Consider the following 12,604-nt stretch of genomic DNA (forward strand, 5'->3'; position numbering starts at 1 on the left):
CCTGATCTTTCCATCGAGGTTAAATCCCCCACTATATGCTCTCAAGGCATCGTGTACTTCCCTTTCATTGCACTTACAATGGTAACTTTATACATATCTGTGCTCTTAACTGACTACCGTTTGTCTCTTCCAGTGGACCACAAGCTCCAGGAAGGCAAACAGTGTGCCTGATTTTGTTCAGTGATGTGGTCAGTGTGGTCCCAATGCCTGGTTCCCAGTGCCTGGCCCATTTTTCTGTAGAGAACCTGCATGAGTGAAGGAAGGAATGAATGCTTTGCTTTAATTACATTCCTAACACCAGTGCATTTTCCAGGAGACTTCTAACAGGCTGCTGGATAATCAGTACACCAAGTTTTTTCCTTCATCACTTCAGTAACCCAGAGCCATTGGGGTTTCTTTGTTGCTCATGCTCTTCAGTGGTGAAGCTGCTGTGAGGACCTGGGTCAAGCACCTGTCCGGCTCTGGGAGAGCAGGCACAGATGAACTGCTGAGTCAGGGATGGAGGAGCCGGGGGTGCCACAAGCCAACCTCACACTACAAACGAGGCCACTAAGGCATGGAAAGAGGAAAACACCACAGTGAGTGGTAGAAGCAGAATGACGACCGAAGTTTCTCAATTTGGGGCCAATTCCCTTTCTATTCTTTCTCCAGATGTCAAGCGGACTCAGAGGGGACTGAGGATAGGCCATGATTTTGCAGAATGGGAATGTCCTGAGAATTGCGTTCAGTTTCTATTGAGTAATCTCTGCCCTCCCCAGCAGGGTGTAGCTTCCTTAGCACTGTGCTGCCTACTCTTTGAATATATAATCCCCACCTGCTGCTTGTCTGCCTGAAGTCTGGGTTCTGGTCCCATGTGCCCGCAAACCCCATGATGTAATGGAGTGATGATAAGTCTGGGAAGAGGGCTCTGTCACTTACTGGTTCTGGGTCTCTGGACAAGCCTCGGTCTCCCTGTTCTGTAAAGTAGGATAAGCATCTCAGCTGTATCGAGGATTTCCCCCACCACTCCACCAAAGAAGGCATGCAATGACCCCACACTGCCTAGTGCAATGTTAGCCCTCAGCTCCGTCCCACTTGGCCATCAGCCCTGCATTGGCATCGATGATCAACCACTCCCTCTGCCAGGAAATCCTTGCTTCACTTGTAGCCTGAGACACATTTAAGAAAAATTTATTTTATTGAAGTATAGTTGATTTACAATGTTGTGTTAATTTCTACAGTACAGCAAAGTGATTCCATTATGCATATATATATATATATATATATATATATATATATATATATATATATATATATATATTCTTTTTCATGTTCTTTTCCATTATGGTTTATTACAGGATATTGAATGTAGTTCCCCGTGCCATACAGTAGGACCTTGTTGTTTATCCATTCTATATATAATAGTTTGCATCTGCTAATCCCAAACTCCCAATCCATCCCTCCCCCACCCCCCGCCCCCTTGGCAACCACAAGTCTGTTCTCTGTCTGTGAGTCTCTTTCTGTTTCATAGATAAGTTCATTTGTGGCATATTTTAGATTCAACATATAAGTGATATCATACAGTGTTTGTCTTTCTCTTTCTGACCTACTTCACTTAGTATGGTAATCTCTAGTTCCATCTATGTTGCTGCACATGGCATTATTTCATTCTTTGTTATGGCTGAGTACTATTCCATTGTGTATACATACCACATCTTCTTTATGCATTCATCTGCTGAGACACATTTTCTCTCTAGCCTCCTGCCACCCTGGCTGCTCCACAGTAAGTGGTAGAGATGAGATTTATACTCTGGTCTTTGAAATTCCTAAGCCCAGACAGGGCTTAGTTTTTGGACCTTTTCTCTTTATCCATTCCCAGTCTGTAATAATTTCATCTGAGTCCCCTGACTTTTTATATCCCCAGCTGGTACCTCTCTCTGAAATCCAGACTTTCACATCCAGCTACCTAGTTGATATCTTTAGTCGTATGACTAATTTCCCCTGGAATAAGGGACTCCTGATTTCCTCTCATACCTGCTTTTCTCTTAGTTAGGAAATGGCAACTCCATCCTTGCAGTTGCTGAGACTTGCCCTTTGGGGCTCATCCTTAACTCCTCCCATTCTCTCCCACTCTCACAGCTGATCTTTCAGCAAATAACTGTCTCTCTACCTTCAAAATATATCCAGAATCCAAGTGCTTCTCTCCAACCCTGTTGCTACTCTGATCCAAGCTGCTACCTCTTGCCTGATTTATCATAGTGAACTTCTAACTGGTCTCTCTATTTTCACTTTGCCTCCATAGCAGCCAATGTGACCTATTTATTACCCAAGTTGAAATAATAATCATTATTATTACAGCAAATATTTACTGGGTGCCAGGCATTTTATTTATATTAATCTATTTAAATCTCATAACAACCCTACAAGGTAGGATTTATTATTATACATGTTTTGCAGATGCAAAAACGAAGGCAGAAAATGGTTAAATAACTTGCCCAAGGCCACACAGTTGGTAATTTAGGAGCAAATTTGGTGCGTGGTGACTATGAGAGACTCAAAGTGGGGGCTTTTAGTGCCATCTTCCCAAAATGATTGATTCTCCTTGCCCCATGTAGATCAATTTTATAGTAATAGCCATGCTACTGACCCTTCACGGAGTGCATGTGGTAGACACTGCAAAAAATGCTTTACACATCATCTCTTTTATCCTCTTGGGAAGGATATCCTCTAGTGAGTAGATGGTATTAGCCCCATTTCACAGATGAGGAGGTTGAGGCTACTTCAACCTCAGTAAGTGGTAGAGATGAGATTTATACATTGGTCTTTGAAACTCCTAAGCCCCGACTTCTCCCATTGGACAGACCGACCCTCAATGGGTGAGGTGGGGACTCAGGTGGAGCCAGGGAGGAGAGCCTCAGGTGTTGCTTCAACACTTTTTTCTCTTCTCAGAAAGGAGGTTAGTGGATGTGCTGAGTCAGAGACTGGCACCATTGGGCTGGTGCCAGAGTTGGCTTTTCTTTCAGGGAAGTGGTGGAGCTGGCTGACGAGAGCCACGTGACCCTGTCAGACAGAAGTGAGCGCACCGTGGAGCTGGATGGCCTGGGGCAGGACACTGACCGTGCCTCCTGGGTGATGGTGAGGAGTGGGAAGGGACGTGGACAGTTCTGTTTTGTCCCAGGTCTGGCAGCGTGCCTGGGCTCTGCTGGCACTTAGGTGGCTTATGGATTCCAGATCATGGTGGAGTTGTGCTGGTGTCTCCAGCAGTCATCAGCCTGCTGTGGGCAGAAAAGCTGATTCTCCCAATCTTTTCTCAACCTCACACCCACACAGTAGGGAACATAGATCTGTGTTTTTTTGCCTTCTGGCGCTTCCTGTTTCCATCTTTTGCCCTTTGGGAATAACCATCAGTCCTGTGGGGATCAGCTTCTTGCCGTGACTTTGGACGTGTCTCGGGGACTTGACACAAGCTGTTTCCCCTGCCTGGAGCCCTTGTCTCACCCACCCACTCACACCCCCTTACTCCCTTTGCCATTGTCAACACCTAAATAGCTCTCAGTTCTCAGCGTCAAGGCTGTTTCCTCAGATCCCCTGACCAAGTCAGGGCCCTAGTTTTCACTCTCAAATCACCATAAGCAACCTCTGCTTAGGGTGCTTATCACTTACTACTTTTCACAGCTTGAAATGATATTTTCTGTGCTTATATTTCATTACTCTCTCCCCACCTAAACTTTGCAACTAACAATAATAATAAAGACCATGGTAAGGATAACAGTGGCAACAACAATAACAGCAGCTAACATTCCCTGAGCCTGCGTTCCGGGCGTACCGCTGAGCTTTCCCACGTACCACCTGATCTAGTTCTCACAACAACTCTTTGAATTATGTATTACTTTTTATTTATTTATTTTTTGGCTCCGTTGGGTCTTTGTTGCTGCGCGCGGGCTTTCTCTAGTCGTGGTGAACGGAGGCTACTCTTCATTGCCGTGCACGGGCTTCTAATTGCAGTGGCTTCTCTTATTGCAGAGCACGGGTTCTAGGCATGCGGGCTTCAGTAGTTGTGGCATGCGGGCTTAGTAGTTGTGGCTCACAGGCTCTAGAGCGCATGCTCAGTAGTTGTGGCGCATGGGCTTAGTTGCTTTGCAGCATGTGGGATCTTCCTGAACCAGGGATCGAACCCATGTCCCTTGCATTGGCAGGCAGATTCTTAACCACTGTGCCACCAGGGAAGTCCCTGAATTATGTATTATTTTTTATTCCCATTTTACAGATGGGGAGACTGAGCTTATATAATTTGCTCAGGTTCACCCAGCTCCTCAGTGGAGTCACTAGGCTCTGAATGCAGACTTCTTGACTTTAAGCTCCATGGGGGGCGGGGGGACTATGTTTTAGCTCACCATTGATCTCTACAAAGAGACTCACAGGAGGGATATATTATATGTTTTGTGAATTGACTTGATTTCCTTACGGTGGGTCAATTCTGCTCTGGTTGTCTTGTGGACATGAAAGCTAGATTCTTCTTGGGATTGAGTGTCCATCCAATCCACTCTGTTCAAGCACCCTTTGTCCCTCTTCAACCTTTTGTCCTCCTTGGAGCTTTAGGGGTCCATACTCCATTGATAGCTCTGAGGCATCCAGGGGCTGTCTCTACAAGAAGTTTCTTCCACTTCCAAGATTCACGCCTCTATTCTCATCCCTGGCAGGTCCCATCTCTGCTCTTCACCTTGGGAAGCAGGTGAAGCATTTCCTGTGTATTTCCTCCCAACAGTTTTCTACTCTTTCTTTCCTTCTTCATGTATGTCATCCAGTGCTTAGGACGGTTCCTCAGGGAAATCCTTTGGGGATCTCTGGCAGATCTGAGCTGTCTTTCAGGCTTTCAGCTATGGACTTGAGATCTTATTCATACACATGATGTTCCAGCATCCAGGTCTGTCCCCAAGTATGCCATCCAACCTTAAAATCCAATGGGCCACCATTACAGTAGTGGCACGAAACTAGCAGGGTCAGACCAGCCACCCAAATAAACTTCTCATGGCCGCTCACAGTTTCTAATGCAAACAAGTGTGTCCGGGTTAGTGAGACCTTCATGATGGCCCCAAGCTGCAGTGCATGTGGGTCCTACTCTCAAGGACCTGATGGCAGGAGACAGGCCTGATGGATGTGGTCGGCACATGAACACGAGCCAAATGAGGAAGGTAGAGGCAAGTTAAAGCCATATTTCCCTAGAGCTGTTTGCTTACGTCTTGGTTGGTGCATCCATCCATTCTGTCTTGTTTAAGGGTTATTTGAGCTTGTTTCTGTCTCTTGCACTGAGAGACTGAAGGCAGGACTCATGCCCGTGTCACCCTCCCTCTGCCCAGCATGGCCATCGGCACATGGTAGGCACCATAGAATAGCAAGCAAGAAGGTCAAGGATTTGGTGTAGGAGCATCTTGTGTACATAGATAGAGTTTCTAGGTGATGAAAATTCACTATGTACTTTCTTTCCTAATTTGAATTTGCCTAAGCAGGCGATGGGATGGTCTTGGTGAGCTAAGGTGGGAACGGAGTACAGAGCAAGGACTGTTATTGGGGTGAGGCATTGACATGGGAGTGCAGAGATGGAAGGAGCCTTTTAGAAAGTGAACCCCAGTTTCCCTCTCTCCCATTTCCATCTCTTCTCCCTTTTCTCTCCCACTGTGTTTACCTTGCAATCTCTTCTGTTACTTAGTTCCAATGACTTAGTCCTAGACTGACATTTGTAATATCATTTGGCTCCTGTAACGCCTTTCCTATTTGGAATGGAGAATGAAGGAAGACAGGGAAGACAGGGAATGGCAAGTCACAAAAGGAAACTCAATTTGATGAGCACCTACTATGTGTTAGACACCACACTAGGCACCTGACTTATGTTGTCCTGTCTCACTCTTGTAGTAATCCAAGGAGGTAGGTGGGTTACCGCTATTTTAGAGAGAGAAGTCTGAGGCTCAGGTAAGGTCAGTAACTCACTGAAGGTCACTCAGTCAGTTAGTGGAGCTGAGCTGTAAAGCCAGCTCTGTCTGACTCTGGAGCTGGACTCATGTCCTAGCTAGAAAATAGCAATTCTCTGGGACAGGTGAGGGAGTGAGGAATTGGAGGCCTCCAGTTGTGTTGGACATATCTTATCAGGGTTCAAAGTATTTTAGGCTATTGGTGGAAAGAACTTTCCTAACCTTAACCTGCCCTTCTCTCTGCATCTCCTCTCTGGTTTGGAGACAAGGCTTGTCTCTGTGTTGAATTGTGTCTGTGCTGCAGTCTCCCTGCTGGGTACCTTTTCCTTAGTGAGTGCAGATTGTGGTAGAGGACATATTCCAGGGCCAGACAAAGCAGTTCCAGTGCTGGACACAGATGTGGCCCTGGGTCTGACTGACCAAATCTCTCTAGGTTCTGTCTGTCCCCACAAGGACACCCAAAGATGCTGGTGCTCCAAGAATGTCCTCTCCCACAACCCTTGTCCCTAGCTCAAGTATGCTTTTCTTGGCACTGGAGAGTCAACAGGTGTGAACAAGTGTACAGACCTGGCATGCCAGGGCTGGCACTGCTTACGGCCTTCACTCACCAGAGATGGCAATTGCCACCTTCTGCAGGCTGCCCATCAAAACACATTGTTGCCTGGCACCTCCACAGGCTCCAACCAACTTGTGAGCAGATGCCGTGCCATCCCAGCAGATGGGTAGAAATGGTGGGGAGTGGCCAAGGCAGGCCCATCCTGGAGGTGCATGAAGTGGAGGTGGTGAGAGTGTGATTATCAACTGAGGATGTCAGGATGATGTCTCCACCTTAGACTGATAGGACAGGATTTAAAGGGGGATGAAGTCTATGGTTTCCTGGACCTCGTTGGCTGGGGTTTGTTTTGAGGAGGAAAACGTGGCTTGAATCCTATCAAAATGTTGTGGCTTTGACTCTAATGGCCTTAAAGGGAATTTGGGAACTCAGAGAACAACAATGAAGAATGTGGGAGATAAAGAAGGACCAGAGAGGTTTCTAAAGAGATTTTTACCTATTATAACCTCTTTGCCGACCCCTTCTCCACCACATGCCAACTACCCTAACAGCAGGCTAACCTCCACTGCCCCCAGGCCACGGCTAATCAGGGTTGTGGTCAAGGCTGGAGGAGCCCGTGCTGTGGGTGGGTGGTAGCACAGGCCAAGGGATCCTAGGAGGTAGGAGCAGGCTCCTTATAGCCCTTCAGAGGGAATGCACAGCCCTCCTACTGCCCCAGGAACTGTGTCATGATTTTGGAGCTCAAGCAGGTGATTGTCAGCACACTCAAACATCCTGAAGCAGTCACCCAGGTCTGGCCTGCAGAGTCCATGGGAAAGACCATCAAGGTGGGGGAACAGCCAAGCAAAGCCTCCTAGAGGAGAGAGTATGTCTCAGGAACAGCTTCTAGGCAGTCCAGGGAGAGCAGAGGGAGGGGAAGGAAGTGACAGCAATTAAGCCTGAAAGGTGGGTGGAGCCATACGGGACCCTATATGCCAGGCTGGGAGCTCAGCTTCACTGGACAGACGGGGTGAACCATGGAAGGTTTTGAGTAGATAAGTGCTCTGATCAGAGCTTTCTCTGCGAAACCTAGAAAATTGGTGATGTGCCGGAAGATCAAGAGCCTGGAATTTGGAGTTCAGAGGCTGCCATGATGGTTCATGCCTGAGTGAAGGCAATGGCAATGGGAATGGAAAGAAAAGTAGGGTAGGAAGGCCTTCACCAGGATACAGTGATGATGGGATGAGAACTTAGAAGAAGAGGGAAGAGAGAAAGAAGCCTTTAGAGTAATGGAGAGAATAGAGGGGCCGTCAATGGAGACAGGGGAGTTAGAGGAGGCTCTGGCTTGATGGGAAGATCTTTCAGCTGGGTTATTTTAATCAACATGGCGCATTTTACTTTGTACTGTTTGTGGACTTTCATGGGTAACTAAGTATTAACTTTCTCTAGTAGTATATTATTCTTATAGGAACAAAGGCTCCTGGAGAGTGACAACCCTCAGGCCTCTCTCTCAGGTCCGAGTTTCAGCTGTCCCCTTGTATTTCGGCCCAAAGTATATTCTTCACGTGTGTACAAGGTTGTTTGTGACTACCCTGGCTTCAAAGCCATCCTTTCGTTCCCCTCAAATGCTCTCTCCACTTCCACACATTGCTATAATCTTTTGGTTATCATGTTGAATAATTTACAGTCTCCGCCAATCTGAAATTACATGTGAGGTTGCTCTGTTTGTGGCCTACCCAGCAATTAGCCACACACCATTTTAGCTCTGCAATTACACTGCAAAGGGAGAAAACAGTCCAGTCTTTGTCCCAGGGGAAGCTGAGGAATAGCAGAATCTCAAAGCTGTGTGTCTGGAGGGGTCGGTCAGTCAAAGATGGTACCTGGAATGACATTGAAGGTCTTGTCCAGGCAGACTCCCTTCCTTTCCCTTGACCTCCTCATTGGTTTCTCACATCTGTTCATTAAGAGTCACAGAATCACAGAATCTGTAAGATAATCTCTATGCAGGATAAAGAATTGGTTTCATTTCTTGTGCTGACTCTGAAAGACTGGCAATGGCTGCCTGGAGTATTGCCCTGGGAAAGATTTTGAGGCTATAACTGGACCCAGTAGGAGGGAGTGCTGTAATCAATTAGTGATGTCTGTTATGGGCAGAGAAACTACAGGCAGACCTCATTTTATTGTGCATCACTTTATTGCACTTAGAAGATACTGTGTTTTTGTTTTTACAAATTGAAGATTTGTGGCAACCCTGTATCAAGAAAGTCTGTTGGTGCCATTTTTCCAACAGCATTTGCTCACTTCATGTCTCTGTGTCACATTTTGGTAATTCTCACAATATTTCAGGCTTTTTCATTATTATATTTGTAATGGTGATCTGTGATCTTTGATGTTATTATTGTACTTATTTTGGATGCCATGAACCATGCCCATATAAGATGGGGACTTCACCCATGAATGTTTTGTGTGTTATGACTGTTCCACTGACTGGCCATTCCTCCATCTCTCTCCCTTCTCCTCAGGCCTCCTTATTCCCTGGGACACAACAGCATTGAAATTAGGCCAATTAATAACCCTGCAACGGTCTCTAGGTGTTCCAGTGTAATATGTCTCTAACTTTAAATCAAAAGCTAGAAATAAGCTTAAGCTTAGTGAGGAAGGCATGTTGAAAGCCAAGACAGGCTGAAAGCTAAGCCTCTTGTGCCAAATAGTTAGCCAAGTTGTGGATGCAAAGGAAAAGTTCCTGAAGGAAATTAAAAATGCTACTACAGTGAACACATGAATGGTAAGAAAGCAAAACAGCCTAACTGCTGATATGGAGAAAGTTTTACTGGTCTCGATAGAAAGAGCAAACCAGCCACAACATTTCCTTCAGCCAAAACCTAGTCCAGGCAAGGCCCTAACTCTTTTCAATTCTATGAAGGTTGAGAGAGAACGGGAAACTGCAGAAGGCAAGTTTGAAGCTAGTTCATGAGGTTTAAGGAAAGAAGCCATCTCCATGACATAAAAGTGCAAGGGGAATCAGCAAGTGCTGATGTAGAAGCAGTAACAAGTTATCCAGAAGATCTAGCTAAGATAATTAATGAAGGTGGTTACAGTAAAAAACAGATTTTCACTGTAGATTGAAAGCTATTGGAAGGAGATGCCATCTAAGACTCTCATAGCTGGAGAGGAGAAGTCAATGCTTGGCTTCAAAGCTTCAATGGACTGGCTGACTCTCTTGTTAGGGGCTAATGCAGCTGGTACCTTGACGTTGAGGTCAATGCTCATTTACCATTCTGAAAATCCCTAGGGCCCTTAGAAATTACTCTAAATCATACTGCCTGTGCTCTATAAATGGAACGACAAAGCCTGGATGACAGCACATCTGTTTACAACATGGTTTACTGAATATTTTAAGCCCGTTGCTCAGAAAAAAGATTCCTCTCAAAGTATTACTGTTCACTGACAATGCACCTGGTCACCCAAGAGCTCTGATGGAGATGTACAACCAGATTAATGTTATTTTCATGCCTGCTAATACAACATTCATTCTGTTGCCCATGGATCAAGGAGTAATTTTGATATTAACATCTCATTATTTAAGAAATAAATTTCATAAGGCCGTAGCTGCCATAGACAGTGATTCCTCTGATGGATCTTGGCAAGGTAAATTGAAAGCCTTCTGGAAAGAATTTACCATTCTAGATGCCATGAAGAGCACTCACAGAGGTCAAAATATTAACATTAACAGAAGTTTGGGAGAAGTTGATTCCAACCCTCATGTATGACTTTGAGGAGTTCAAGACTTCAGTGAAGGAAGTAACTGCAGATGTGGTGGAAATAGCAAGAGAACTAGCATTAGAAGTAGAGCCTGAAGATGTGACTGAATTGTTGCAATCTCCTGATAAAACTTGAATAGATGAGGTTTGCTTCTTATGGATGAGCAATGAAAGTGGTTTCTTGAGATGGAATCTACCTCTGGTGAAGATGCTGTGAAGATTGTTGAAATGACAGCAAAGGATTTAGAATACTGCATAAACTTCATTGATAAAGCAGCAATAGGTTTTGAGAGGATTGACTCTAATTTTGAAAGACGTTCTACTGTGGGTAGAATGCTGTCAAACAGCATCGCATGCTACAGAGAAATCATTTGTGAAAGGAGGAGTCAATCTATGCAGTAAACTCCATTGTTGTCTTATTTTAGAAATCTCTACAATCACCCCAACGTTCAGCAACCACCACCCTTATCAATCAGCAGCCATCAACATCGAGGCAAGACCCTCCACCATCAAAGAGATTACTTCTCACTGAAGGTTCAGATGATGGTTTGCGTTTTTTCAACAAAGTATTTCAAAATTAAGGTATGCACATTTGTTTTTTAGACATAATGCTCTTTCACACTTAATAGACTACAGTATAGTGTAAACATAACTTTTACATGCACTGGGAAACCAAAAAATTGGCGTGACTCATTTTATTGTGATATTCCCTTTATTGAGGTAGTCTGGCACCAAATGCACAATATCTCTGAGGTGTGCCTGTAACGATGAAAGGTACCTATCTGACATCTCTCATCTAGTTTGAACCTGACTCTTGAGAGATGTAAAAATGAAGGCCTAGAAACATTGTGACTGATTAAAGATAATAAAAGCTAACATGAATGTTGAGTATGTGCTAGGGAGTATTCTATCTAAATACTTCATATATGGTAACTCACTTCATCCTCCCAACACCTCCTAGGTATTTACCCTCATATTACAGAGGAGGAAGCAGGAGGCATAGAGATGTTAAATGGCTGCTGAAACACACAGAGCAGGAAGAGGAGTCAGGGTTCAAATCCAAATAATCTGACTTAAGCTGCGTCCTTCAACTGCTGCTCTTTCGCTCTGTGCAAATCACATAACTCCTGTTAGTGGGGCCCAGAGCCCGGGTCTCCTGATTCCAGCCCAGAGATCTTTTCTCCCGTGGAAACAAACTACTATGCTCCCCAGTGGTCATAGTTATGTGTGGAAGGAGAACAAAGAATAGTGTAAAGAGAGAAGCAACACTTTATTGAGTATTTAGGGTGTACCAGGCTCTGTGCTAGAAGCTGAGGAGCCAAAAATCAATAAGTCCTGCCCAGTTGCTGTCCTTAAGAAGCTCACACCTCAGAAGAGAAAAGGCCCATCTGAAGTCCCGCTTCATTCATGAAGTCTCTGCCTTCAACAGTTGACCCTGATTTCAGCCCCGTCTGCATTCCTGGGCCTGCTGCTGATGGTCTCCTCTTCTGTATTCTCAGCCTCAATGCCAGCCCCCTGTCATGGTTAATCCTATGATTAAGTTCACACTGAGGACATTCCATGTTGACACTGAGTAGAGTTCTAAACAGTATCCTACTGACCCTGAAAGCTTGACTTCATGGGGATTTGTGTACTTGGCTTTGAGAAAGCCGATCAGCTTAGGTCAGCAGGCTCCATCTGGAGGTTCATTTTATTAATTCCTCTTTAGACACTGGTCCTATGGCTAGGTTATCAGTTCATTTATTTATACCTCGTCTCTTCTCAGGAAGAATCTATGTACATGTACAGTAAGGTTAATAGAATAGAAAAATAGAAAATCTTGATTGAGACAAAGAAGAGGGAGAAATATTGCCAATCATATAGGTTAATACAATTGTTGTGATGAAGCAACAGGTTTCAGATTCTGCTTCCTAGCAGCCAGAGCAAGATGGAAAGCAGAGTAATACAGCCATCATTATTGGAAAGGAGACAGCATAATAACTCCTCAGAGGGCCTCCAACTCATCTAAGTCAAGAGAGATGCTTTTATTACACTTGGCTGTTATGGTATAATACGAAATATATTTGGTCTTGTATTTTTTTTTTTTTTGGTCTTGTATTTTTTAATTGAAATATAGTTGCTGTATAATATTATGTAAGTTACAGGTGTACCCAGCAATTCCACTCCTGGGTATATACCAGAAAAAAACAAAAACACTAATTCAAAAAGATACATGTACCCCAGTGTTCATAGCAGCATTATTTACAATTGCTAAGATATGGAAGCAACCTAAGTGTCCATCAACAGATGAATGGATAAAGAAGATGTGATACACACACACACACACACACACACACACACACACACACACACACACACACACTGGA

Source organism: Balaenoptera borealis, assembly GCF_965194805.1.
Source record: "Balaenoptera borealis genome assembly, chromosome: 1".
Taxonomy (NCBI): Eukaryota; Metazoa; Chordata; class Mammalia; order Artiodactyla; family Balaenopteridae; genus Balaenoptera; species Balaenoptera borealis.